The 27,086-nt window shown below is 43.8% G+C and overlaps 1 long non-coding RNA gene across 1 annotated transcript in view; it reads right to left on the bottom strand.

The window, feature by feature from the left end:
* Nucleotides 1–27,086, bottom strand: part of LOC129059196 (uncharacterized) — a 143,308-nt gene that overhangs the window by 20,464 nt on the left and 95,758 nt on the right. The window contains exon 4 of the long non-coding RNA XR_008524918.2: nucleotides 9,681–9,788. This is a non-coding gene — a long non-coding RNA (uncharacterized LOC129059196). The remainder of the gene's footprint in view (nucleotides 1–9,680; nucleotides 9,789–27,086) is intronic.

Consider the following 27,086-nt stretch of genomic DNA (forward strand, 5'->3'; position numbering starts at 1 on the left):
ATCTAATGATTGATACATCCAACCAAACTGAAATACGATGTCCGTGCTTGCCGGAGCCTCATAAAAGGTGGTTGAGGATTTCTGGAGTGGTTACCCTTTCAGCTTGTGAAGCACCTGCCACGTGACTCTCTAAGATGCTTCTTTATCTGACACAACTGAATGTCAGGCTAAAGTGCTAAAACAAGCTACTCATTTCCCCTTCTTTTCTCCTGTTCATTTCATTCTCCCTTTGAAGGTGACTGTGCACTCACAAATTTTTTTTTTTGAGATGGAGTCTCGCTCTGTCGCCCAGGCTGGAGTGCACTGGCTTGATCTCTGCTCACTGCAACCTCCACCTCCTGGGTTCACGCCATTCTCCTGCCTCAGCCTCCCCAGTAGCTGGGAATACAGGTGCCCGCCACCACGCCCTGCTAATTTTTTTGGTATTTTTTAGTAGAGACAGGGTTTCACCTTTTTAGCCAAACAAATTCTTAAACAGTAGAGGCACTACTTGAATAGGCATAAGAGTGTCCTAAAAGTGTTTCTCTCCCTGGGCAACTGGTGTGATTGAGGGAAGAAGTCCCGCATCTGACTAGCTTCGCAGGGAGGTTCGCTCAGCACAGAAACTCTAAAAGAAACTGGGGAAGAGACAGCAAATGGCTTCATTATTTCCCACAAACAACATCTTGTTATAGTCATAGTGTAACAATGGGGGATTTGTGAAAGAATATTGTCATGATTTTCTTCTTTTGGGATCAAAAGGAAAGAAAAAAAATTGTGTTATACAACATCTTTCTCAGGAGATGTGAATTGGTTTTTAAATGTTTCAGATTTAGTGCTTTCTTGAGCGCTAAATCAGGATCAACCAGATCTCCAATGGTAAAGCTATGGAGCGAAGAAATCCACTGGGAATGATCACACTTTGTACAGAGGAGCTCTGGGCTCTATGAAGCCATCTGAAGAGAAACATGGGAGGATGGGACTGTGAAAACAGGAACCCCTGCGGCACTTGGGAGCCATGGGCATTTGCAGTCTGCATATTTCTGTCTGGGCACTCAGCTCCATCTCTCCCAACCTACCTGTCTCCCTACTCAGAATATGATGATTAACCCAGGGCCCTAACCAGGAAAGCTGTATTCAAGGAGAAGCCAGTGCCTCTGCATCCATCCTGGAAGACACACCAGTGGGTAAAGGCAGGGACATGGCTTCCTTCCATTCCGGGACCTTCAGAGCCGGGATGTTGTGTGTGTTCAGCTGGTTTGTCCCCCGAGGGGAGAGGGAGAAGGGAGAACAAATGAGCGGCTGTAAACACACATACAGTGTGGTCTTTCTGTGGACCTGATAAGTAACATCTAACTTCGTGCATAGGACGTGTTAGGATGGACAAGGCCACAGTCCTTGAGCCTGACCTGTAGAAAGTAACCATGGAAGGGCATGGTTGACCAGTGCTGATGAGTATGGCTTGTGGGGGAGGGCAGTGGTATAGATCTTGGTGAGACAAGCACGGAGAGACTCAAAGGTGAGTAAAATTACATCTTCGAAAGAAGGATCGCTTTCTCTCATCTCAAGTTAGGAAATTAAAGTTATTGCATCTGCACCCAGCGTTAAGCCTAAATTCACAAGAAGTGACTTTAAATATACCATTTTACAGCAGGCATATATAGAATGGGTCTCGATGGTCATTAATGAACCAAAATAAAAGCAACTTAATTTAAATGCTTGAAAAGTGACCTGGAGGAAATCTGCTGCCTGCTACAGCTCAGAGCAAGTGTTAATCATCTGAGATACTATGGTACATACCTTTGTAAAAGGAAGCAGGTGCAATCTGGTGTGCGCTTAACTTAAAATTCCCACTTTGAAGAGGGCAGGGTACAGATCATTCTGGATTTATATAAAGTAGTAAGAGTTTGGTTGGGATGGGGGGGCAATGAATGAGAAATAAAGTTAGAAAGAGTCCTTGTATAATCTGCTGCTGCTGATGTGCCTTAGACCTAGTGCTGTGATTGATTAACTGAGCCCTTTGACCCTAAGGAAAGGAAGGGAGGGAGGTGGGAGTCAGGGAAGGGAGAAGACATGCTTCACCCAATACTAAATTCTGAACCAGCTGACGGATTCACAAAAGATTCCAGCCAGTGGAGATAAAGTCAGCTTTTATCACTGACAGGGCTGTTGAGACTATGGCTTGATTCTAGGGCACAGTAACTCCCTATCCCTGAATTCTGGGGTAAGACAGGCTTGCCCACCATTCAGAGGCAATGCTGACCAACCGTAGGTCTGAGACCCTAAGTTAGAGAGGTGGGAGAGCAAAGCAGAAAACCAGGGTGCTCTCAGCAGGAAAGAAGGGGCTTTCTCCCCGATAGCATTTAGGTTTGTGTCCCTGCCCAAGTCTCGTCTCTGTAAAATACAAACCTCTTATGTCTCAGTGTTGGAGGAGGGGCCTGGTGGGGGACGATTGGATCATGGGGGTGGATTTTCCCCTCACTGTTCTTGTGATAGTGAGTGAGTTCTCACAAGATCTGGTTGTTTAAAAGTGTAGCACTTCCTCCGTCTCTCTTCCCCCTCCTCTCTTCCAGCCATGTGAAGATGTGCTTGCTTCCCCTTCATCTTCCACCATGATCATAAGTTTCCTGAGGCCTCCCCAGCCATGCTTCCTGTACAGCCTGCAGAGCTGTAATCCAGTTAAACCTCCTTTCTTTAAACATTACTCAGTCTCAGGCATTTCTTTATAGCAGTGTGAGAACAGACTAGTACATTCTCCAAATCACATATCAAATAAGTTACTCCCCTAACCTGGGCAAAATAAACAGGATGCTTTAGGGGAAAACCCTCCTCCTATAAACTAAAAGATCAGGGAATAAAGGCACTTCTCCCTTTCCCCAGTAGTTCTGTTGGGTTCCTTCAATTAATATTTCTTGATTTAGGCTGGGTGCGGTGGCTCACACCTATAATCCCAGCATTTTGGGAGGCCAAGGCTGGCCAATCTCTTGAGGCCAGGAGTTGGAGACCAGCCTGGCCAACATAGTGAAATCCCCTCTACTAAAAATACAAAAATTAGCTGGTCCTCATGGCATGCCTGTAATCCCATCTACTTGGGAGTCTGAGGCAGGAGAATCACTTGAAACTGGGAGGCAGAGGTTGCAGTGAGCTGCGATTGCACCACTGCACTCCAGCCTGGGCAATGGAGTGAGAATCTGTCTAAAAAATAACAATACTTTGGTGAAGCCAAGATGGCCAAATGGGAACATCTCCAGTCTACAGCTCCCAGCGTGAGTGACGCAGAAGATGGGTGATTTCTGCATTTCCAACTGAGGTACTGGGTTCATCTCACTGGGGAGCATCAGACAGTGGGTGCAGGACAGTGGGTGCAGTGCACTGAGCATGAGACAAAGCAGGGCGAGGCATCCCTCACCCGGGAAGCACAAGGGGTCAGGGAATTCCCTTTCCTAGTCAAAGAAAGGGGCGACAGACGGCACCTGGAAAATCGGGTCACTCCCACCTTAATAATGCGCTTTTCCAATGGTCTTAGCAAACGGCACACCAGGAGATTATATCCCGCACCTGGCTCGGAGGGTCCTATGCCCATGGAGCCTTGCTCATTGCTAGCACAGCAGTCTGAGATCAAACTGCAAGGCAGCAGCGAGGCTGGGGGAGGGGCGCCCACCATTGCCGAGGCTTGAGTAGGTAAACAAAGCTGCTGGGAAGCTCGAACTTGGTGGAGCCCACCGCAGCTCAAGGAGGCCTGCCTGCCTCTGTAGACTACATCTCTGGGGGCAGGGCATAGCCAAACAAAAGGCAGCAGAAACCTCTGCAGACTTAAATGTCCCTGTCTGACAGCTTTGAAGAGAGTAGTGATTCTCCCAGCACGCAGCTTGAGATCTGACAACGGACAGACTGCCTCCTCAAGTGGGTCCCTGATCCCCAAGTAGCCTAACTGGGAGGCACCCCCCAGTAGGGGCAGACTGACACCTCACACGGTCAGGTACTCCTCTGAGACAAAACTTCCAGAGGAACAATCAGGCAGCAACATTTGCTGTTCACCAATATCCGCTGTTTTGCAGCCTCTGCTGTTGATACCCAGGAAAATGGGGTCTGGAGTGGACCTCCAGCAAACTCCAACAGACCTGCAGCTGAGGATCCTGACTGTTAGAAGGAAAACTAACAAACAGAAAGGACATCCACACCAAAACCCCATCTGTATGTACATCACCATCATCAAAGACCAAAGGTAGATAAAACCACAAAGATGGGGAAAAAACAGAATAGAAAAAACGGAAACTCTAAAAATCAGAGCGCCTCTCCTCCTCCAAAGGAACGCAGCTCCTCACCAACAACGGAACAAAGCTGGATGGAGAATGACTTTGACGAGCTGAGAGAAGAAGGCTTCAGACCATCAAACTACTCCGAGCTAAAGGAGGAAGTTCGAACCCATGGCGAAGAAGTTAAAAACCTTGAAAAAAATTAGATGAATGGCTAACTAGAATAACCAATGCAGAGAAGGCCTTAAAGGACCTGATGGAGCTGAAAACCATGGCACGAGAACTACGTGACGAATGCACAAGCCTCAGTAGCCGATTCGATCAACTGAAGAAAGGGTATCAGTGATGGAAGATGAAATGAATGAAATGAAGTGAGAAGAGAAGTTTAGAGAAAAAAGAATAAAAAGAAATGAACAAAGCCTCCAAGAAATATGGGACTATGTGAAAAGACCAAATCTACGTCTGATTTGGTGTACCTGAAAGTGACGGGGAGAATGGAACCAAGTTGGAAAACACTCTGCAGGATATTATCCAGGAGAACTTCCCCAATATAGCAAGGCAGGCCAACATTCAAATTCAGGAAATACAGAGAACACCACAAAGATACTCCTCGAGAAGAGCAACTCCAAGAGACATAATTGTCAGATTCACCAAAGTTGAAATGAAGGAAAAAATGTTAAGGGCAGCCAGAGAGAAAAGTCGGGTTACCCACAAAGGGAAGCCCATCAGACTAACAGCTGATCTCTCGGCAGAAACTCTGCAAGCCAGAAGAGAGTGGGGGCCAATATTCAACATCCTTAAAGAAAAGAATTTTCAACCCAAAATTTCATATCCAGCCAAACAAAGCTACGTAAGTGAAGGAGAAATAAAATCCTTTACAGACAAGGAAATGCTGAGAGATGTTGTCACCACCAGGCCTGCCCTAAAAGAGCTCCTGAAGGAAGCACTAAACATGGAAAGGAACAACCAGTACCAGCCACCGCAAAAACATGCCAAATTGTAAAGACCATCGAGGCTAGAAAGAAACTGCATCAACTAACGAGCAAAATAACCAGCTAACATCATAATAACAGGATCAAATTCACACATAACAATATTAACCTTAAATGTAAATAGGCTAAATGCTCCAATTAAAATACACAGACTGGCAAATTGGATAAAGAGTCAAGACCAGTGTGTTGTATTCAGGAAAACCATCTCATGTGCAGAGACACACATAGGCTCAAAATAAAGGGTTGGAGGAAGATCTGCCAAGCAAATGGAAAACAGAAAAAGGCAGGGGTTGCAATCCTAGTCTCTGATGAAACAGACTTTAAACCAACAAAGATCAAAAGAGATAAAGAAGGCCATTACATAATGGTAAAGGGATCAATTCAACAAGAAGAGCTAACTATCCTAAATATATATGCACCCAATACAGGAGCACCCAGATTCATAAAGCAAGTCCTTAGAGACCTATAAAGAGACTTAGACTCCCACACAATAATAATGGAAGACTTTAACACCCCACTGTCAACATTAGACAGATCAACAAGACATAAAATTAACAAGGATATCCAGGAATTGAACTTAGCTCTGCACCAAGCGGACCTAATAGACATCTACAGAACTCTCCACCCCAAATCAACAGAATATACATTCTTTTCAGCACCACAGCACACCTATTCAAAAATTGACCACATAGATGGAAGTAAAGCACTCCTCAGCAAATGGAAAAGAACACAAATTATAACAAACTGTCTCTCAGACCACAGTGCAATCAAACTAGAACTCAGGATTAAGAAAACTCACTCAAAACCGCTCAACTACATGGAAACTGAACAACCTGCTCCTGAATGACTACTGGGTACATAACAAAATGAAGGCAGAAATAAAGATGTTCTTTGAAACCAACGAGAACAAAGACACAACATAACAGAATCTCTGGGACACATTCAAAGCAGTGTGTAGAGGGAAATTTATAGCACTAAATGCCCACAAGAGAAAGCAGGAAAGATCCAAAACTGACACCCTAACATCACAATTAAAAGAACTAGAGAAGCAAGAGCAAACACATTTAAAAGCTAGCAGAAGGCAAGAAATAACTAAGATCAGAGCAGAACTGAAGGAAATAGAGACACAAAAAACCCTTCAAAAAATCAATGAATCCAGGAGCTGGTTTTTTTAAAAGATCAACAAAATTGATAGACCGCTAAAAAGACTAATAAAGAAGTAAAGAGAGAAGAATCAAATAGACAAAATAAAAAATGACAAAGGGGATATCACCACCAATCCCACAGAAATACAAACTACTATCAGAGAATACTATAAATGCCTCTATGCAAATAGACTAGAACATCTAGAAGAAATGAATAAATTCCTCGACACATACACCCTCCCAAGACTAAACCAGGAAGAAGTTGAATCTCTGAATAGACCAATATCAGGCTCTGAAATTGAGGCAATAATTAATAGCTTACCAACCAAAAAAAGCGCAGGACCAGATGGATTCACAGCCGAATTCTACCAGAGGTACAAGGAGGAGCTGGTACCATTCCTTCTGAAACTATTCCAATCAAAAGAAAAAGAGGGAATCCTCCCTAACTGATTTTATGAGGTCAGCATCATCCTGACACCAAAGCCTGGCAGAGACACAACAAAAAAAGAGAATTTTGGACCAATATCCCTGATGAACATCGATACAAAAATCCTCAATAAAATACTGGCAAACCGAATCCAGCAGCACATCAAAAAGCTTATCCACCATGATCAAGTGGGCTTCATCGCTGGGATGCAAGGCTGTTTCAACATATGCAAATCAATAAATGTAATCCAGCATATAAACAGAACCAATGACAAAAACCACATGATTATCTCAATAGATGCAGAAAAGGCCTTTGACAAAATTCAACAGCCCTTCATGCTAAAAACTCTCAATAAATTAGGTATTGATGGGACATATCTCAAAATAATAAGAGCTATCTATGACAAACCCACAGCCAATATCATACTGAATGGGCAAAAACTGGAAGCATTCCCTTTGAAAACTGGCACAAGACATGGATGCCCTCTCTCACCATTCCTATTCAACATAGTGTTGGAAGTTCTGGCCAGGGCAATCAGGCAGGAGAAGGAAATAAAGGGTATTAAATTAGGAAAAGAGGAAGTCAAATTGTCCCTGTTTGCAGATGACATAATTGTATATCTAGAAAATCCCATCGTCTCAGCCCCAAATCTCCTTAAGCTGATAAGCAACTTCAGCAAAGTCTCAGGATACAAAATCAACGTACAAAAATCACAAGCATTCTTATACACCAATAACAGACAAACAGAAAGCCAAATCATGAGTGAATTCCCATTCACAATTGCTTCAAAGAGAATAAAATACCTAGGAATCCAACTTACAAGGGATGTGAAGGACCTCTTCAAGGAGAACTACAAACCACTGCTCAGTGAAATAAAAGAGGATACAAACAAATGGAAGAACATTCCATCCTCATGGGTAGGAAGAATCAATATCGTGAAAATGGCGATATTGTCCAAGGTAATTTATAGATTCAATGCCATCCCCATCAAGCTACCAATGACTTTCTTCACAGAACTGGAAAAAGCTACTTTAAAGTTCATATGGAATCAAAAAAGAGCCCACATTGCCAAGTCAATCCTAAGCCAAAAGAACAAAGCTGGAGGCATCACGCTACCTGACTTCAAACTATATTACAAGGCTACAGTAACCAAAACAGCATGGTACTGGTACCAAAACAGAGATATAGATCAATGGAACAGAACAGAGCCCTCAGAAATAATGCTACATATCTACAACTATCTGATCTTTGACAGACCTGACAAAAACAAGCAATGGGGAAAGGATTCCCTATTTAATAAATGGTGCTGGGAAAACTGGCTAGCCATATGTAGAAAGCTGAAACTGGATCCCTTCCTTACACCTTATACTAAAATTAATTCAAGATGGATTAAAGACTTAAATGTTAGACCTAAAACCATAAAAACCCTAGAAGAAAACCTAGGTAATACCATTCAGGACATAGGCATGGGCGAGGACTTCATGTCTAAAACACCAAAAGCAATGGCAACAAAAGCCAAAATTGACAAATGGGATCTAATTAAACTCAAGAGCTTCTGCATAGCAAAAGAAACTACCATCAGAGTGAATAGGCAACCTACACAATGGGAGAAAATTTTTGCAATCTCCTCATCTGACAAAGGGCTAATATCCAGAATCTACAATGAACTCAAACAAATTTACAAGAAAAAAACAAACAACCCCATCAACAAGTGGGCGAAGGATATGAACAGACACTTCTCAAAAGAAGACATTTATGCAGCCAAAAGACACAAGAAAAAATGCTCATCATCACTGGCCATCAGAGAAATGCAAATCAAAACCACAATGAGATACCATCTCACACCAGTTAGAATGGTGATCATTAAAAAGTCAGGAATCAACAGGTGCCGGAGAGGATGTGGAGAAATAGGAACACTTTTACACTGTTGGTGGGACTGTAAACTAGTTCAACCATTGTGGAAGTCAGTGTGGCGATTCCTCAGGGATCTAGAACTAGAAATACCATTTGACCCAGCCATCCCATTACTGGTTATATACCCAAAGGATTATAAATCATGCTGCTATAAAGACACATGCACACGTATGTTTATTGTGGCAGTATTCACAATAGCAAAGACTTGGAACCAACCCAAATGTCCATCAATGATAGACTGGATTAAGAAAATGTGGCACATATACACCATGGAATACCATGCAGCCATAAAAAATGATGAGTTCATGTCCTTTGTAGGGACATGGATGAAGCTGGAAACCATCATTCTCAGCAAACTATTGCAAGGACAAAAAACCAAACAGCGCATGTTCTCACTCCTAGGTGGGAATTGAACAATAAGAACACATGGACACAGGAAGGGGAACATCACACACCGGGGCCTGTTGTGGGATGGGGGGAGGGGGGAGGGATAGCATTAGGAGACATACCTGAGTTAATGGGTGCAGCACACCAACATGGCACACGTATACATATGTAACAAACCTGCACATTGTGCACGTGTACCCTAAAATTTAAAGTATAATTTAAAAAAATTAAAAAAAAATAATAATAACAATACTTCTAGATTTAGTTTTTAGCAGTTTGAGAGCCCAAGCAGCCTATAATAATAATATTACAATCACCTGTAGAGGAGAAGTGACACTTTACCTCTGCCTTCTTAGGTTCTGGCTGGATCTGAGTGAAGTTGACATAGGTAGATTATCAGGAGAAAATCATACAAATTTAATAGAGGTTTTACATGACACAGGAGCCTGAATAAGAAAATGAAGACCCAAAGAAATGGCAATACCTAAATGCTTTTATATTAGGTTGAGCCAAAAGAAGCAGCTGTGGAAAAGTAACTAAATTATGTGGGGAGGCTGCAGGAAGATAAGCATTATTTTACCATGGTCCGTTTCTATAGAATTCTCTTGGCTATGTGGCTCCTGGTCGCAGAAGGCTTCTTTCCTCCCGGTGCAGGGAAGGGCATCTTTCACAGGAATGCTTTTATCTCCTGTTTTTGAGGAGAAAAGGAGAGAATGACATGCACTTCTTGTATCTGCTGTTTTTCAAGTGTTTCTAACTCAAAATAATCCTTATGCCAAAGTGACATATTTTGGGGTGCACATTCTGGCACCCTTTACCTGTAAATGGATTATTTATTCCAGTGGTTCTCAAATTTTTACAGAACCTTAGCATCATTGTGAAGTGACCGTAATAGCACTCAGGTGTTTGAGTTTCACCCAGTATTACTAAATCAAAATCTACCAGCAGGAAACCAGGCACTGAGAGCCAGCCCATAATGCCAAAGGCTTTGTGGAGCCCTTGCTGTGCCCTCGGGATGCAGAATTAAGCTGGAAACAGGCCCTGTCCACAGTCTTGAAGAGGAAACACACAAGTAGGCAAATAAATTCTAGCACAGTGGGAGGCTGTGACAGCAGGAGGATGGGAAACGGGCAGAAGCAGCCAATCGCCACAGTTTCACAGGGGCTGGTTCTGACAGTCACGTCTCAGACCCGGAGGATCCTGGAAGGACTGCATTGATTAATGGGCTCCTTCACTTTCTGGCTTCGAGTTCTGTTCAGCCAGCAGGGCACCCCCGCAGGAGACAGAGAAGGAGCCTAGGTGTTCTCCCCCTGGCTCCTGCCACAGGGTGGCGTGTATCAAGGGGGGCTGGGTAGGGAAGCTCCTGACAATGGGACTCTTTCCTGGTGGCGGCACCACCAGGACAGAAGAATGGGGGGAGGCCCCAGCTTCCCTGTGGACCCTTCAGGCTAGGAGTGGTCGGGGCTCCCCACCACCTGAGCTAGTGAACTCTATACCCTGTCCATACCTATGCAAATAGTTCCCTTATGAAACTCCCCTAACATTACCCCATCCACATGTGCCAACGATTCGCTGATTTGTACAGGAATCAATGGCTTGGAAGAAATTCTGAAATCAATCACGGAGGGCTTAGGAAATGCTGCCCTGCCCGTACTCCTGATGGCACAGAGGCTGACATCATGCTGCCCGTGCTCTCAGTGGCACAGAGGCTGACATCATGCAGAAAATTATGGACATTAATGAATTTGAGTTAACAACAGATTCAAATGAATTGTCACTGGAGAATTTCTGGAAGCCATAAACCAATGTGTTTTACTGATATATTCCTCTTCATGAATGTACAATAGTGATACATCATTTTTAAAAATCTTTGTCTTAATAAGTCTACCTATCTCAGTAAGTATAAAGTAAAAATCTTGGGTGATACGAAAGCACTTTATCACAATTTAGTTGACCACCTACATTGTTTTAATGAAACAAAGTAATGATAAATCATACAATCAATGGCATTTTAGATTCAATAAAAAATGACAACGGCTTTTGGCATGAGTTCTGCCTAGCCTGGTGTTAATACTGTGTTCCCTGCTTTCCTTCTGCAGAGCCTTGCATAGCCTTAGCTATCCTTTCATTTTCAACATTTCTGAATTACTTTACTTTAGATGTCTCTCTTTTACATAGCTCAGGGTTTTGCTTTATGAGTGACATTTGTTTGTCTTATTTCTACCAGAATATATTTAATGATTTTCACAAATCCTTTTGTCATAGTTCCCTTTGTCATCTCTTGGTTGGCTGAAATGTATTCTCCAATGGTTTCCTAAAGGAAGAGCCCATGAGAACAGTATTTTCTATCTTAATGCATGTTTAATGGTGTTTTACTGACTTTTTTTTTTTTTTTTTTTTTTTTTTTGAGACGGAGTTTCACTCTTATTGCCCAGGCTGGAATGCAATGGCGCGATCTCAGCTCACTGCAACCTCCGTCTCCCAGGTTCAAGCGATTCTCCTGCCTCAGCCTTCCTAGTAGCTGGGATTACAGGCGCCTGCCACCACGCCCGACTCATTTTTTTTTGTATTTTTAGTAGAGATGGGGTTTCACCATGTTGGTCAGGCTAGTCTCAAACTCCTGACCTCAGGTGATCTAACTGCCTCAACCTTCCAAAGTGCTGGGATTACAGGTGTGAGCCACCACGCCCAGTGTTTTACTGACATTTTTACACAAAAGGACAGTTTGCCTTCAACTTTCCTCTTTTCAGTATTTTGCTGGTGTTGCTTTGCTACCTTTTAGTTAAATTTTGCCAGGAGGAAACTAGAGGCTGATCTTTTACCTGCCTTGCAAGTAATTTTCTTTTCGTTTTTTCATTTTTTTTATGTTGTTGTTGTTTTGGCCTTGCTGACTTCAAAATTCTTTATCTTCAAAGCACAATGATTTTACTAGAATCCATTTCAATGTTTATGATTCTAGTTCTATTTTCCTAGGGCATAGTATGCCTTTCAGTATGTTGCTTGTTTTTAATTTCAGGAACATTTTTTGGATTAACATGTAAATAATCATTGTTATTTTTTCTGTAGGATTTTAATGTTTTGTGTATCACAACTCTCATCTGATTTCTGATCTATCTTTTCTCCCTAGTCCTTTTAATTTTTCCTTTGTTCTCATTTCATTGAATTCACTTTTCTCATCCGGCGTCTCTATCCATTTGTGCGTCTTCAATTTCTATTCTTCCTAGTGCTCCTTTCGATTTCATTTTCTTTTCCTTTTTCTTAAATAATAATTCTGAGTTCTCTAAGCTCATGTTTTCTCTACTGTTATTTAGTCATCATTTCCTTAAGTTCTCAAATATCTGACTTGTGATTCTCCTGCATAGAGGTTATTTATTAAGATTTTTTTTAATCATAGAAAAACAGTCACTTTAAAAATCTGTGCTGTGGCAACGTGTTTCTGGTGAGTGTTATTCCTCTATTGAAATTTTGTTGCTTTTCTTCAAAATTTTTCATGTAGTATCTTATATCAGTGATACCCCAGCTCCTTCCTACCTGCTATTGTTTTTTTCTCCATCATCGAATGACTTAGAATTTGTGGAAATTTTGTATATAAAGGAGGGGTCAAGGGAACCCTCAGATTTTTACTGTAAAAGATTCTGCCCTCTGCTGCCATAGAAACAGTTAGATTCCTGCAAGTGTGGCCAGTTATTGTATTTCCCTCTCTCTCCTTCTTTTTTGATATCTCATTTCCTCTAACTCTTTGAGCTAAGCCAAGTTCAAGAAGGCTTCTCCCTTATACTCTGTTTCTCCATCCATTGTTACTAACAAGGAATTTAGCTGTATGTTTCAGTTCAGCTGTATGTTTCCATCATTTTCGGGAAATGTGTTTTTCCGAAATTTTCCAAAGATCTGCTACAATTTAGCTCACCTTCAGCTCTTCATTATTTTACTCTTCAATCTTGCTTGCATGCTTCTGCAAGATCTTAGCTGTTTCTAGTATCCTGTGCGTGCATTTTGTACTAGAGGGAATACATCTATCTCCTAGTTTTGCTCAAAATGGAGGTTTTCCTTTTACGATTTCCAAGAGGAGAAAGGGAGAGATGATGATTTATGCAGCAATGCTCATAGTGTAAATCCACTCCGAAATGTTTTAATTTGATTTATTGGAAATATTTTCTGTGGGAATCAGCTTTTGGTTAATATACTGTACAGAGATGCTCCTCAACTTACAATGGGGTTACATCCCAATAAATCCATTGTAGGTTGAAAATATGATAAGTTGAAAATGCCTTTAAAGGATAAGATGGTCAAGATGGTGAAATGCAGAAGTACTGACTCATGTGCAATGGCCATTACTGGTTTGCAGCTTCATGCTGGGAAGTTATCTTGAGTTTCATCTCAAGAATAATTGCCTTCTTCTGTTCAGAAGCAGGAAACACAGAGGAGTGTCTGTAGAAATGAAGAGATGGGAAAACACGATATCCAAAAAACTGCAGGCAACACAGTCCACTGTGCAGTATTGGCTGTTACCCCGATGGTCATGGGGCTGCCTGGAAGCTGCGGCTCGCTGCCCCTGCCCAGCAGCAGGAGGGAGTATTGGACAGCATGTCCCCAGCCCTGGAAAAGATCAAAAGTCAAAAGTGGAAGTATGGTTTCTACTGAATGTGTATCACTTTGGCAGCACCCTAAAGTCAAAAAATTAAGTCAAACCACTGTAAGTCAGGGAACATCTGTTTAGCTGTAGGACAATTCTTGAAGAACTAATTGCAGTGCTCCCAGCATGGTGCAAATATTAGGGTAACATTCAGTTTAATTAAATGTCAAATCATAGGATGGAAAATGACAGTATCTTTGTCCAAAAAGCAGATGCAGAAGCAGCATAATCCACAGAAATTTTCCATTTCATTTGCTACCCAGTGGCTCGAATCCATTATCTGTTAAGTATTGTTCCAGGGCTTCAGCCTCCCCCACAGACTTCTCCTGTTTTTGCTGTTGCTGCAGGGACTGGCCCCATCTTCTGAGGGCCAGGCCTCCACGGTGGCTGCACACCTCTGCTTTAAATACTTTTACACTTGCAGAAAAGGACCTTCTTGAAGCAAAAAAGACACCATCCTCTTCTGCATGGGCCACTGCTCAACATACACATGCATGGAAAAAAATTTCCAGGAAATGATAAACTAAGCATGGGGCAAATAAAACAACACATGACCCAATTTCACCTCTAAGTTTGCTCTTGTGTAGGAAAAGATGAGCATTTCTTTCAATGTTAAGTTGGGGTGGTGTCTAATAAATCAGAATGAAAACTCAGGTTTCATAAAAGCAGTGATTTCTCTTCCAGAAAGGGGTCTGAATACATTCTTACTTACTTGAACATGCTGTCCTTCACGGTAGGAGCTGAGGCAGGGCTCACACCCGTAATCCCAGCACTTTGGGAGGCCAAGGTGGGAGGACTGCTTGAGCCCAGGAGTTTGAGGGCAACATAGTGAGACCCAGCATCTACCAAAAAAAAAAAAAAAAAAAAAAATTACCCAGACATGGTGATGCTTGCCTGTAGTCCCAGCTACCCGAGAAGCTGAGGTGGGAGGATCACTGGAGTCCAGGAGGCAGAGGTTGCAGTGAGCCGGGATCACGCCACTGCACTCTAGCCTGGGGAACAGAGCGAGACCCTGTCTCAAACAAACAAACAAAACAAAGTAGGAGATGATATCCAAGTCATCTGTGATTTGTTCTGACCTTCCAATCCATGATTTAGGTATTGATTTAGAATGCATTTTATTCATCCCATAAAAATCTCTGCTAATTATTCTTTTTTTTTTTTTTTTTGAGATGGAGTCTGGCTTTGTCGCCCAGGCTGGAGTGCAGTGATGTGATCTTGGCTCACTGCAACCTCCACCTCCTGGGTTCAAGTGATTATTCTGCCTCAGCCTCCCGAGTAGCTAGCTGGGATTATAGGTGCCCACCACTACACCTGGCTATTTTTTGTATTTTAGTAGAGACACAGTTTCGCCATGTTGGCTAGACTGGTCTTGAACTTCTGACCTCAGGTGATCCTCCTGCCTTGGCCTCCCAAAGTGCTGGGATTACAGGTGTGAGCCACCATGCCCTCACAGAACAATGTACTCCTTAACTTTTTGTATGCTTTTTTTAGATTGAAAAATTTCAAAATTATAAGCACATTAAATGGTTGAAATTGGACATCAGCGTTGAGCTGGAGAAAAATCAATGGTTCCTTCTGATGTGAAAGGAAGCAACAATATATAAATACAGGTCTATGTCTTCATTTCACCTTGTAACAAAAATGGGGTATTCAGTGTTGAAAATTTGCTTAGGCAATTCCCCAAACAACTACTTAAAAATACCCAGAGGTGGCCACTTGTTCTGTGCCTACATCAGACTCCAAAAAAAGAATAAACACTTTCAGCAATGGTGATTGACCCTCCTGTAAGTTTCTCTCATTTTAAAACACGGGAAAATCATCAATTCTCACTCAATAGAAGAGGTTAGGTTTAGGGCCGTGCTATGTTTATTTCATCGCTACTACGTAAGCCAACTTTGATTCTAGCCAGAACGATCAGCTTATGTTTATATCAGCTTTAACAAGATCCATAACTGTTTTCCCTCTTCACTAGCCTGGCTATATGTGGGATACAAACTTCTGTGCTTCTCACAAGGAAAAAAAAATCCAATTTCAAAGACTCAGGTCTAACTGCTCAGGTGACTTTAAAACCAAATTATTCTATAGAATTGTACAGGGTGACAGCAAATTTGTGGAATGATATGATATTGATGTGTATATGAATTTTTAGTTGGAGACTAAAATCTGTTTTAGAAATAGATCCAGTGTTTTTTAGAAAATACTTAAATTTTTCCCATTGATCATATAGTTCCCTAAAGTTTTAGCTTCTTAAAAAATCTAAATGGCATTATGCTTTTAAAGAAAGCAAAGTGGAACGTTTGATTATGAAATGTAGGGAATGCTAATGTTTTACAGTTTATGTCTTCAAGAATCAGTTTCTAAGTTTTTTTTTTTTTTTTTTTTTTTGACGGAGTCTCATTCTGTCGCCCAGGCTGGAGTGCAGCAATTTCAGCTCACTGCAAGCTCCACCTCCCGGGTTCAAGCGATTCTCCTGCCTCAGCCTCCTGAGTAGTTGGGAGTACAGGTGTCCGCGACCACGTCCAGCTAATTTTTGTATTTTTAGTAGAGACGGGGTTTCATCATGTTGGCCAAGATGGTCTCGAACTCCTGACCTCGTGATCTGTCCACCTCGGCCTCCCAAAGTGTTGAGATTACAGGCGTGAGCCACCGTGCCCGCCCAGTTTCTAACATTTTTTATAACCATCATACAATTGAAACAAGGTGCAACTGGACTCATGAGGTCATGGGTCAATTTCCTGTGAGTGTGGGCTTAGACCGTCCAGCTTGTTCTCCTGCCACCCACTCTTAGCATGGAAGGATGAAGCGGGTGACAATCAGCCAACATGTGCTCAAATAGCTACAGGTTCGATACTGAGAAAAAAATCCTTACACATCAGCTGAGTTTTTCAATGTTTACCCATGTATTTTGGCACAGAATAAACTAAATCTGTGATTTTTCAGCATGTTATGGTTGTAGAGTTTATGAACTATTATTCCATCTCGGGAATACTTTGAGAAGTAAAAGTAAACTTTATTATTGCAGAAGATGCAGTAATATGTAGTATTTTGTTTTAAAAGTCAAAACTTACTCAGCAAATGCATGGCATACAGATGGTGAAGGGGTGATTCAGTAAAGTTTTGGTTTCAAGAAATCCTGGCCCACCTAAGTAACCTCCAGGATAGCAAGGTTTATCTTAAAGATAAAAAAGGATCAAAAGGCCCTCGAGAATTAGGCAGCCACCCACTCTGTCTCCCTCTCCCTCGGGAGGCATGCAATTCCTTGCAAGATTATCTGCTCCCCACCTATGACTGCTTTCTCCCTTCCCTCAGAGTGGATTCTTCCCCACAGCCACTTGTTCTGGCCTCACAAGGTCACTTGTGCCCCACTGTATCATAGCTCACTGGCCCCTCTTATCATTTTCTCAGTTCCAGATTATTGACAGATGAATGGGATTTTCACAGTTTCCCTTTTCAATGTGGGTCTGTATCCTTAGCAAACCTATAGATTCGCTGCCTGTGGCAGAATACAGACGGTTGCAAACTCTTTTCTTCTCCCATCGAAAGATGAAGTCTGATTTCCCTCTCCTTAACACTGGCTTTGCTTTTGAGATTTGCCTGATGCGTAGAATACAACAGAAGTAACTCAGAAGAAGAACTTCCAAGGTTAGGTCAGAAGGAGCCTCGCAACTTCTATCTGGGTCTCTGGTAGAACCACACTCTTGCCCTTGGTACCATGAGCTGCCACTTTGCTAGAAAGACCCTGTGAAAAGGCTCTTGGACAACACAGATAGGAGAGGAGTCCAGCTGAGTCTTGCCTTCCGATGTCCCCGTCAAGGTGCCAGCTACAGGAGTGAAGCTATCTTGGACCCTTCAGACCAGATCAGCTATCTGCTGAATACCATCCACCGCCCCGAGTCAATGCCACGTGCAACAGCATCACCCACAGGAGCACTACCCAAATCTCTGACCCACAGAATGACGAAATTTAATACAATAGTTGTTTTAAGCCACTGAGTTTTAGGGTAGTTTGTGATGCAGCAGCAGATGCAACGCCTCTGTTCACAGCGGCTGAGACTCAAAGGGACTCAAACCAAGCAACCTACGTCTATCCCAGCAAGGACAGTGGGTGGAAATTTCCTTACAGAAAAGACTGCATGTCATCAGGAATCATAATTGAAATCTCTCAGTTAATTCCTATCCTAAATTTCCCTTGAGGATATAACAAGGAGAAACAGTATTAAGTTACAGCTAGACTCTGGTGGGATTTAGATTAAAAATATAAAAGTACATCTAGATGCTGGATGAGACTAGTGACGTCATGAGCCAGACTGAAACTTAATCACATTAAGAAGTAGGTAATCATATTCAAACGAGATTTGTACTTGGTAACTTAAGGATAATTACATCTCAAAGCCAAGGACTATCTTTGTCAATCTCATGTTTTCATGATCAGCTGAAGCAGAGAAATTAATACATTTTAATGGTGAAACTTAGCCTACATGTATTTTGTAGATATTCACTTAGAAGTGAAAAATATGCAAAATCAGTTATGTGTAGATATTTTTGGAGAAAAAACCTTAAAACTTAGAAACCAGTTACACAGTCATTATTAACTTCAAACAGATCATACTGATATATTTCTCACATTTCATGCTCTTCCTTAAAGACACTGATTTTTTCTCAAACATGAAACATTTCAGCCTTTACATATTTCTCCAGAAACCACCACAAGCGTCCATAGTGTGTTCACTCTCAGGTTTATTCTCACTCACCTTCACAACAGTTGACTCTCAGTTTAGCTTGTTGATTCACAGAAAAAAAAACCTGAATGCCACCAAGAAATTTCCATGAATTGTTAAAAAAATTAAATGTGAAAAGAAGAACCTCTGATCCTTACTCAATGTGTTCTCTATTTTTCCCTCGGACTAATTAAGAAAAGCATGTTAATTATAATGGATTCCAAATGTGCTAACCTCCAGTTAGTATTTTTTAAAGTATTGACTATTTTGGCCAGTCCAAGATTGCCTATTAGATTATAAGCTCCTCTGAGACCCAGAGGCCACGCCTTTCTCGTCATTGACCAGAAAGGGAGAAACAGTAAATCTCTGTTCATTTTGGGGGGGTGTGATAACTCACATTTCAGGTGTGCTGAAGGTGCCAGTGATTGACATTTGCTATTTTTATCATCTAGCATCTGTTTATTGCTTTTTTCTTTCTTTTTTTTTTTTTTTTTTTTTTTTTGAGACAGAGTCTCACTCTGTCGCTCAGGCTGGAGTGCAGTGGCGTGATCTCGGCTCACTGCAAGCTCTGCTTCCTAGGTTCACGCCATTCTCCTGCCTCAGCCTCCTGGGAAGCTGGGATTATAGGCGCCTGCCACCAAGCCTGACTAATTTTTTTGTATTTTTTTAGTAGAGACGGGGTTTCACCGTGTTAGCCAGGATGGTCTCGATCTCCTGACCTCGTGATCCGCCTGCCTCGGCCCCCCAAAGTGCTGGGATTACAGGCGTGAGCCACCGCGCCCAGCCTGTTTATTGCTTTTTTCAAACTAGCTTCTCCTTGAGGAGAACAGCCTCCCCTATTTCATCCATCTGATTTGGGTGGACAGAAGACCCACCTCCAACTGCAAGGATGAGACGTCACGGGCTTCAGTTGATCAACACATCTCAACACCTTTGCAGACAGATTTGCTTAGAAATGTCCAAATAGTCTACAGCCAAGGTGGTATGTTTTAGGGCTTCTGAATAAATAAGATCTTTTATTCTCTGGCTTGCAGGAGCTCCTGAAAAGCAATCTCTTTCTTCTCCTGAGTGTGATGTTGAAGATCTGTAACTACAGTCACCAGTTTGCTGCCAGGTGGGAACATCACGGGCCTGCAAGGGATGCAGCTGAAAGCAGGAAAGATTAGTGACACAGACACAAGCTGGACGAAGCCTCACCTCAGGTGTACATCTGGACTTTGCAATTTTATGAACCTATAAGTTTTCTTATTCCAAAGGTGAGTTTTATTTTGGTTTATGTTTTGCAGCTAAAAGATTTCTAACTTCTTTTTCACCACAGAATCTTTGATTTAGATATAAACTTCAAGCTCCATTTAGGTCAGTGATTTTTGTCTGTATTGTTCACTGATGAATCCCACTGCCTTGGACACTGCCTGGCAATAGTAGGTGCTCAGTAAATATCTGTTGATAAAATGTGCAAACTCAGTTCAGCCTTTAAGAAGATGAATATTGTTAATAACACATGCCTAATGAAAGAATCTGAGTACATATTCCTAGAATACACACATAAAATTTAAAACACCTAAAAATGCTTAAATACGTTTAAAAAAACAAAAAACAAAACTGTAACAATTGGTGAGATTCAGCCAGTAGTGTGTTGGGACTGGCTTGTCCTGGCTTTGGAGACTGAGCTGTACACATCTCGTCCTGATTCTGCGTCGTGTCTTCATGTTGGCAGCCTGAAATTGACCACAGGGGCATTTACACCATGGTAATCGGCAAACACTGCAAATGAGGGGCTTATTTCCTCTCCTCTGCCCCACCCTCCCAGAGAGCCAGTTCAGCATTATTTTTCCTAGAAAACCTTTTAGTGTAGTGAACACTTTCTTTTAAAAAATAAAATCTTCCAATTTCAGAGCTGGAAGGAAACTTTGAAGTTTTCGACTTCAGTATCCTAAGTTGACAGGCGAGGAATCTCTCCATGAGCTCAGTTACAGAGGTGATAGCACACCCCGGACCCCCAATTTGCAAGATCCAAATCACACAGCCACTCCGCAAGAAAAAGCATGGGAAATAATCCAAACACATGTGTCTCTAGCGAGATGCCAGGCATTTGTTGGGGAAAATATGTCCCTCCAATTATGCGATGTCAGGGATCACTCTAGATGGGGTTTGTGTGGGTCAAATGTGGTACCAGGACCCCTAGATCTGGCCAGGCCTATCCCAGGCTCACTGTCCTGCAGGGACTGAATACCCAGCCGCAGGCTAGTGTGCTCTCTCCGTAGTTTGTGTGAAATGACTCAACATTTCCTCCTCTTTCTCAAAGGTAAACTCACACCAGCCCTTGTGTGGCAGGCCAATTCTCCCTGACAGTCACACAGACAGGCCTCCTGACAGTTGCACAGACAGGCTTCCTGACGGTCACACAGACAGGCCTGCATGACGGTCACACAGACAGGCCTCCTGACAGTCACACAGACAGGCCTCCTGACGGTCACACAGACAGGCCTGCATGACGGTCACACAGACAGGCCTCCTGACGGTTGCACAGACAGGCCTGCATGACAGTCACACAGACAGCCCTGCATGACGGTCACACAGACAGCCCTGCATGACGGTCACACAGACAGGCCTCCTGACGGTCGCACAGACAGGCCTGCATGACGGTCACACAGACAGGCCTCCTGACGGTCACACAGACAGGCCTCCTGACGGTCGCACAGACAGGCCTCCTGACGGTCACACAGACAGGCCTGCATGACGGTCACACAGACAGGCCTCCTGACGGTCGCACAGACAGGCCTGCATGACAGTCACACAGACAGCCCTGCATGACGGTCGCACAGACAGGCCTCCTGACGGTCGCACAGACAGGCCTGCATGACGGTCACACAGACAGGCCTCCTGACGGTCGCACAGACAGGCCTCCTGACGGTCGCACAGACAGGCCTGCATGACGGTCACACAGACAGGCCTCCTGACGGTCACACAGACAGGCCTGCATGACGGTCGCACAGACAGGCCTCCTGACGGTTGCACAGACAGGCCTCCTGACGGTCGCACAGACAGGCCTGCGGAGCACTGCGGTTACACAGATTTCCACAGCATGGCCGTCACAGGGAGCGAATAGTTAAACCTAGGGAAAGCGGTGCCCAGACATCAAAGCTAGAAAGGAAACATACGGTCAGTAAGAGCCTTACGTGGGCTTCTCCCTAACCTGGAGCAAGCTGAAATAATAGACAGTTTTACATTCCTAGTGCCGGGACCCATCTTGGGTCAACAAAATCTGAGACAAGTCAAGGTAACAGAGGCAGCTGTTTGAATAGATTCATTGGAGAGCCTAAGGCAGCTCTCTGGGCCAAGCTGTAAAGGAGATGAAGTAGAAATGATCACTCCTGTGCCACAGTAGACGGGCCTTGAAGGTACTGGGGCCTCACAGCTCAATCAGACTTAGGAAGCATTTCTTTGCCTCTGACCTTCTAGTTGAAACAAAATTCGTTACCGATAGGCTTAGGGAATGCTATACTGCACGCAGGCACATAACCCCAACCTATATCAGCACTAAGAGAATTATAACACTTTGAGTTGGTCTGGTGGAATAATCTCTGGCCTTCTCCCTGTATCCGGTTACAGCAATAAATTCCCTTCTTTCCTAGTTTGTCTGCTTCTTATTACTGGGCCCCGAGAAAACGCAGCGAGACCCGGCTTGGTTCTGCGAACACTTGTGCACCAGAATCGAAGGTAAGGCAATAAAAAACCTTGATCTTTATTATATCCTGTGAGCCAAGAATAATGACTGTTTGTTCTTTTTCTGGGAAATAAAATCAATAAATAAACACACATAGGAAGAGATGGAGAAAATGATCTCAAATTTACAAAAAAAAAAAAAAAATCTCGTTTTCCCATACCTGAAGATGATAAAACAAGGCATTAAAGTAAGCACAGACTGATGATTCTGGTGTAATGCAGGCTGTGTCTCTTGGTTTTCCCTGTAAGGTGCCCTGCCAGCTCCCAGCGAGGACTCCAGGCATCCTCCACACCCGTCCCTGCCCCAGGCACGGTTTCCTTGATGCTGCGAGGAGCACGTGGAAGGAATAAGGGCACTGCGGTTCACTGCCGTCCCAGAAAAGCTGCTGTCCCTGTCGCTGACGTCTAAGAGTAGTCTGGCACTGGCTGGGAGTGGTGGCTCACTCCTGTAATCCTAGCACTTTGGGAGGCCGAGGCGGGTGGATTGCCTGAGCTCAGGAGTTCAATACCAGCCTAGGCAAAATGGTTAAACCGTGTCTCTATTAAAATACAAAAAAAAAAAATTACCCAGGTGTGGCAGCGTGTGCCTGTAATCCCAGTTACTTGGGAGGCTGAGGCAGGAGAATTGCTTGAGCCTGGGAGGCAAAGGTTGCAGTGAGCCAAGGTCGAGCCATTGCGCATTGCACTCCAGCAGCCTGGGCGACGGAGTGAGACTCTGTCTCAAAAACAAACAAACAAAAAAGAGTAGTCTGGTACAATTGAAAAAGCAGTGTAACCCTGATTATGTCAACTTTGTGTGGATAAATCAGGTGTTATTTTCTTTATAGGATTTTTTTTTTTTGAGTTGGAGTCTCGCTCTGTCGCCCAGGCTGGAGTGCAGTGGTGCGATCTCGGCTCACTGCAAGCTCCGCCTTCTGGGTTCACGCCATTCTCCTGCCTCAGCCTCCCGAGTAGCTGGGACTACGGGCGCCCGCCACCACGCCCGGCTAATTTTTTTGTATTTTAGTAGAGATGGGGTTTCACCGTGTTAGCCAGGATGGTCTTGATCTCCTGACCTCGTGATCCGCCCTTTTACCCATACTTAGTTTTTGTGTTTTCCTTCCAGAGGAAAGAAGAAACAAATGCCAATCTAAAAACATACGGAGTTTCTATAGTCAGTCTATTTTTTCTTGGCTGATCGATTGATCAGTAATAACTTTGCACTTAGCATGACCTAGGTAATGACATTATTTCTATCATTACTGCATTTTCCCTATTGGGATAATCAATTAAGTCAACAGTATTTAGAAGTCTGCTGCTCAGACTGAGTCACTGGAAAAAATAAATAAGCCAGTGAAAACACAGACCCCTGATTAGAGGCCCAGTCGGGATCAGGCCGTGGCTGGCGGAGTGGAGTGCAAGCCACAAGAACAGGGAGAGGCTCCTGTGCTGGCCCAGGGAAGTGTGCTCCAGCAGGTGCTGCATCTCTCCTTTGCTCAGACACCCAATGCTTGAATGCTTGGAACAACTGTCTTCTTCTTTTTCTTTTCTTTTTTTTTTTTTAGAAGGAGTTTCACTCTTGTTACCCAGGCTGGAGTGCAATGGCGCGATCTTAGTTCACTGCAACCTCCACCTCCTGGGTTCAAGTGATTCTCTAGCCTCACTCTCCCGAGTAGCTGGGATTACAGGCATGCGCCACCATGCCCGGCTAATTTTGTATCTTTTTTTTTTTCAGTACAGATGCAGTTTCTCCATGTTGGTCAGGCTGGTCTCGAACACCCGACCTCAGGTGATCCACCTGTCTCGGCCTCCCAAAGTGCTGGGATTACAGGTGTGAGCCACCATGCGCGGCCTTTTTTTTTTTTTTTTAGATGGAGTTTTGCTCTTGTCACCCAGGATGGAGTGCAGTGACACAATCTCTCCTCACCACAACCTCCACCTCCCAGGTTCAAGTGATTCTCCTGCCTCAGCCTCCTGAGTAGCTGGGATTACAGGCGCCACCATGCCCAGCTAATTTATTTACTTATTTATTGTATTTTAGTAGAGATGGGGTTTCACCATGTTGGCCAGGCTCGAACTCCTGTCCACAGGTTATCCACCTGCCTTGATATTTAAAAAATATCTACTGTAAAAATGTGCTTAGTGAGGAACACATATGCATGCTGGCTAGAGAGAATTGAAATAGGCTCTGCATCAATTACTCAAGTAAGTCCAGAAACTGTTCTACAAATAAGCACTGGACTTGGAGAAACCCATGCCAGCCCTTGACATCTGGGTTACTATAGGAAAACTGCCTGCCTCCCAGGGCTCTTGTTTTCTAATCTTGAAATGAGGAATTGGAATAAGAAACTCTAATACCCATTCGTATTTTAACATTTATTGGTTCTGAATGTTCTTACCTCCCTGTAGTGCTGAGCCAGTTTCCGCAGATAATCTAATATGCATATTTCCAGCAGCCACAAAAGGCAGGTCTGCTGGAAGAGTGGAGGAAGGACAGGCGCTCATCGAGTAATCTCCAAGGAGAGGCCTTTAGATATTCTGGCTACTTAACTTAGAAAATTAATATTAAGTATCATTAGCACTGGCATGATTGTTCAAATGACATTATCAATTTCTAATACATAGATCAACAACTCGTGCATGAATTCAGCAGTTATTCAGTAGGTGTCAAATGGTCTCTCTGTGTTCAAACATTTGAAGTCTAGTGGTGGGGGTACTATTTAAGACATCATAAGACAGTCCTGCATTAATAGCAAATAAGCTGGTTAGTTCAGGGAAGAGGAGAGTTCATCTGGACGTGAGTATTTCATAAGGTCCCGATGGGGACAGCGGCACGGATACTTGGTCTCAGAGAATGTATGTGGCTTGAACAAGTGGGAGAGCGTTCAAAGGACATTCTCTGGGGGCTGAGATAGCAAAGGGGGACAAACCTTCTCGAGGAAGAGTGTGCCTGCCAATCTGAACACAATAGAAGCTTCCTCTGGGCCAGTGGAATGGCAGTGTGGGAAGGGAGGCTCGGCACCCACTTCTGGAGACAGGACATGTCAAGCTAAACTGTCAGTGATGACCCACACATAACTATCATACTTCCCAACGCTGTGCACACACAGCATTACCCACCCAGAACCATCATACTTCCTAACGATGTGCACACACGGCATTACCCACCCAGAACCATCGTACTTCCTAACACCGCACACACGGCATTACCCACCCAGAACCATCATACTTCCTAACACCGCACACACGGCATTACCCACCCGTAACCATCATACTTCCTAACGCTGCACACATGGCATTACTCACCCAGAACCATCATACTTCCTAACACCGCACACACGGCATTACTCACCCGTAACCATCATACTTCCTAACGCTGCACACATGGCATTACTCACCCAGAACCATCGTACTTCCTAACACCGCACACACGGCATTACCCACCCAGAACCATCGTACTTCCTAACACCGCACACACGGCATTACCCACCCAGAACCATCATACTTCCTAACACCACACACACGGCATTACCCACCCAGAACCATCATACTTCCTAACACCGCACACACGGCATTACCCACCCAGAACCATCGTACTTCCTAACACCACACACACGGCATTACCCACCCAGAACCATCATACTTCCTAACACCGCACACACGGCATTACCCACCCAGAACCATCATACTTCCTAACACCGCACACACGGCATTACCCACCCAGAACCATCATACTTCCTAACACCGCACACACGGCATTACCCACCCAGAACCATCATACTTCCTAACACCGCACACACGGCATTACCCACCCAGAACCATCATACTTCCTAACCATGTGCACACACGGCATTACCCACCCAGAACCATCATACTTCCTAACACCGCACACACGGCATTACCCACCCAGAACCATCGTACTTCCTAACAATGTGCACACACAGCATTACCCACCCAGAACCATCATACTTCCTAACACCGCACACACGGCATTACCCACCCAGAACCATCATACTTCCTAACACCGCACACACGGCATTACCCACCCAGAACCATCATACTTCATAACGATGTGCACACACGGCATTACCCACCCATAACCATCATACTTCCTAACACCGCACACACGGCATTACCCACCCAGAACCATCGTACTTCCTAACAATGTGCACACACGGCATTACCCACCCAGAACCATCATACTTCCTAACACCGCACACACGGCATTACTCACCGAGAACCATCATACTTCCTAACACCACACACACGGCATTACCCACCCAGAACCATCATACTTCCTAACACCGCACACACGGCATTACTCACCCAGAACCATCATACTTCCTAACACCGCACACACGGCATTACCCACCCAGAACCATCGTACTTCCTAACAATGTGCACACACGGCATTACCCACCCAGAACCATCATACTTCCTAACACCGCACACACGGCATTACTCACCCAGAACCATCATACTTCCTAACACCGCACACACGGCATTACCCACCCAGAACCATCGTACTTCCTAACAATGTGCACACACGGCATTACCCACCCAGAACCATCATACTTCCTAACACCGCACACACGGCATTACTCACCCAGAACCATCATACTTCCTAACACCGCACACACGGCATTACCCACCCAGAACCATCATACTTCCTAACACCGCACACACGGCATTACCCACCCAGAACCATCATACTTCCTAACGATGTGCACACACGGCATTACCCACCCATAACCATCATACTTCCTAACACCGCACACACGGCATTACCCACCCAGAACCATCGTACTTCCTAACAATGTGCACACACGGCATTACCCACCCAGAACCATCATACTTCCTAACAACATGCACACACGGCATTACTCACCCAGAACCATCATACTTCCTAACACCGCACACACGGCAT

Source organism: Pongo abelii, chromosome 3 (assembly GCF_028885655.2).
Source record: "Pongo abelii isolate AG06213 chromosome 3, NHGRI_mPonAbe1-v2.0_pri, whole genome shotgun sequence".
Classification (NCBI taxonomy): domain Eukaryota; kingdom Metazoa; phylum Chordata; class Mammalia; order Primates; family Hominidae; genus Pongo; species Pongo abelii.